This window comes from Mus pahari, chromosome 19, assembly GCF_900095145.1.
Source record: "Mus pahari chromosome 19, PAHARI_EIJ_v1.1, whole genome shotgun sequence".
NCBI lineage: Eukaryota > Metazoa > Chordata > Mammalia > Rodentia > Muridae > Mus > Mus pahari.
In genome coordinates, this window is record NC_034608.1 from 31,661,997 (window position 1) to 31,665,539 (window position 3,543).

Sequence of the window (3,543 nt, forward strand, 5' to 3'; positions counted from 1 at the left end):
ACACACACACACACACACACACACACACACACATCCTGAGCAATGAATGGGATTAAAGGCACGTGCCACCATATCTAGCCCCATCTTTCTTTTAGAATACAGCAAGAAATGAACCTGAAAATCCAGTTAGAGCTGCAGATTTGAGCTCCTCTGTTGACATTGGATGAAACTTAGTGCTGGCATGAGCAGAACCCCAAATTCCAGCTCCCACAGTCGCCCAGAGTGCTTGCTGCCTCTGAGGGAAACGTGCAGAGACCAGCTCAGCCCAGCAGTGAACAGTGGCGTTTTAACACCGAGTGTCCTTGCCAGTGCTCTGACCTTGATCTTTCCCCAGTGGGGACTCAGGCCACAGACAGGACTACATTCTCTTCATACACAACTTTCCCCTTGGCCTGGCCACACAGAGCTGGAGGAGGCCTCCTCCATATTTCCTCCTCCTCCTCTTCCTCTTCCTCCTCCTCCTCCTCCTCCTCCTCCTCCTCCTCCTTATTTATTTATTTAGTTAGTTAGTTAGTTGGTTAGTTGGTTGGTTGGCTTTTTGAGACCAGGTCTCTCTGTGTACTTCTCTATCCTGGAGCTCACTCTGTAGACCAGGCTGGCCTTGAAACCACAGAGATCCTCCTTCTTGTGCCTCCCAAACCTAAGCCTTTCTTCCCTGTTGCAACCAAAACAAATAAAAGAGACCTTTGCAAGGTCAATTATGACAGCCCCCTCGTTGTCCCTTTTACGTGTCCAACCCGCACCTCTCTGTCCGGCACCCTAGCCCCCAAATGGCACCGCTAACACCCCTCTCTGTGACTCCTGCCCTTCTGCTGATGGAGCCTGGGAGTCCCACGTGGATCCCTGGAGCAGTCCTGGCCTGTGGCTCTCATGCAGGCTGAGAAACATCTATGGGCCTCCTACACTTAAACTTGAGAATGAAGGCATCCTCTCCACTGTGAGAGTTTTACGGTCAAACATGACCAGAGGGTGGGATGCTGGCACTAGCCAGAGCTAGATAAGAACAGCTGCCCTGTAGGAAGAGTGGGGAGGGAAGATAGAAGCCTCCAGCAGAGGTTGGTGCTCTTATCTCACCAAGCTCCCCTATGGGACTAGGAAACCTAAAGGCCGGGTGTCCCAGAGTGAGTAGCCTCTCTCAGTACATACCACATATCTTAACATAGCCTGACCCACGGTGGCCCACGGTGGTCATCCATACCCTTCCCGGTCCTCAGCTACCTTCTAAAGAAGCCACTCTAAAGTCTTGGGTAGACAGCATGGGGCAGTGCGAACTCAGCACAAGGACCCAGGGTCTGAGAGAAATCTAGCCTTACTTCAGGACTTAAGCATTTCTGAGGCTGTTGCCTCAGACTAAAGGAAATGGAGAGAGACCCAAGAAGAGTGGATGGGGCGTTGCTGTGAATGAATAAGGATGGCAACAGTTGAACCCGCTGCCATGTCTGCAGTACCAGCCATCTAGCCAGCCAGCCAGCATCAGCTCCCCGGTGCCTGTCCCCTTCCCCACTCCATCTTAATTGCTTTTCTATTGCTGTGAAGCGACACCATGACCAAGGTAACTTAGAGAAGAAAGAGTTTATTGGTGCTTATAAGTTCAGAGGACCAGAGTCCATGACCATCACGGTGAGGAGCAGGCCTGAAAGCAGACAGGCATGGCCCTGGAGGAGTAGCTGAGACTTCACATTCACTCACAAGTGGGAGGCAGAGAGCTAGCTAGAAATGGCCTGGGTAGCCGAGCATGGTGGCACACGCGTTTAATCCCAGCACTTGGGAGGCAGAGGCAGGCNGATTTCNGAGTTCNAGGCCAGCCTGGTCTACAAAGTGAATTCCAGGACAGCCAGAGCTATACAGAGAAACCCTGTCTCGAAAAAAAAAAAAAAAAAAAAAAAAAAAGAAAAAAAAAAAAGAAAGAAAGAAAGAAAGAAATGGCCTGGGCATGGGCTGGAGAAATGGCTCAGTGGTGAAGAGCACGGGCTGCTCTTCTAGGGGTTCCATTCCCAGCAACCACATGGTGGCTCACAACCATCTGTAATGGGATCTGATGCCGTCTTCTAGTGTGTCTCAAGCCAGCAACAGTGTACTCATATGCAAAAAATAAATAAATCTTTTAGAAAAGAAAAAAGAAAATAAATGGCCTGGGCTCCTGAAACCTCAGAACTCTCCAGTAGTAACACACCTCCTCCTCCAACAAGGCCACACCTCCTAATCCTTCCCAAACAGTTCCACCAACTGGGGACCAAGCATTCAAATACATGAGCCTCTGCAGGGGCGTTAGCATTTGAACCACCACACACTCTGCCTATCAGATGGGAGTTAGGGGTGGAGAGGATGCCCAGGTCTGCTTGAAGCTGTTGATCCAGTCTGTCTGTCATACACCATTCTTTTCAGAACTCTCAGACCAGGTAAGTGGGGCTGGGTTGTCTACAGTTTCCTCACAGAAATTACGGAGCACAGTGTGCGATACCCTGATGGACCGCAGGTTACCGTGTGTGCAGGTGCCCCTGCATCCAGACAGGCCTGGATCCCCTAGAGCTGAAATTACAGGCAGTCATGAGCCACCATGTGGTTCTGGAAACTGAACCCACAATCTCTCCAATAGCAGCAAGCACTCTCGACTGCTGAGCCACCGCTCTGTCCTTTCTCTCCCTTTTCCTTGTGTCCTCCCCAGTCTTATTTTGTCCTGCCCATAAACTCATGGGTGTGGCCACGAGTGGAGTGTGACTAACCTAAGGGCCACGCCCATAAAGGAACTGACTCTCCCTCTTCCCGAAGCCAGCAGCTGGCTCCTTAGCTATGGGTGGAGTCATGATCCCATCCTCCCTCCTCAGCTAATTATTTTTATTAAAAGAATGATTCCTCAGACTTCATCTACCCCCCCCCTTAGCTTGGAAAGCGGATGGATAATGAACACCCCTGATTTGTGCTAAAAGAAACAGCCCCTTGCCTATGTACTATGGATGCAACTGACCATGGCTCTTGTGACAGGCCAGATATAGGTCCCCCAGCCCCGCCCTCTGCTTCAAAAAGCTTATGTAGGTGTCTTTGCTGATCCACGTGGCTCTCTGTCCCTCGCCTTTACCCTACCCTGAGCAGGGCCCCTCTGGGCAGCAAGTTCTCTCGATAGATAGCCCTTCACCCAATGCCGCACTCGCTCTTCTGATGCCGACGGAAAAGCTCTCTGTCCCTCCCGTGACCTGTGACCTGTGCAGCCAGGATGGCCAGAGCTCTCACACACTGCTGTTTTCTCAGGTGTAAGTTTACCACTTACTGCCCCAGCAGCCAACCACTCTCAGTTCTCAGCTTCCGTGCCTTTGGCAGGCTCTTGAGCAATCTGACAAGAGGCGAACATAAAGTCTGCACTGGCTTTAAAGACGGGGGCTGAGGCCGGCAGCGGCACAGCGGGACAGCCCAGTGGTAGAACATTTGCCTTTGAGCCTCAGCACTAGGACAGACAGACAGACAGACCATGAAACCCTTGAGCTAAATAAAAAGGAGAAGAATTATAACATCTGCTGTGGCTGGATGAGCCTCTGGGGAGACTTTTGT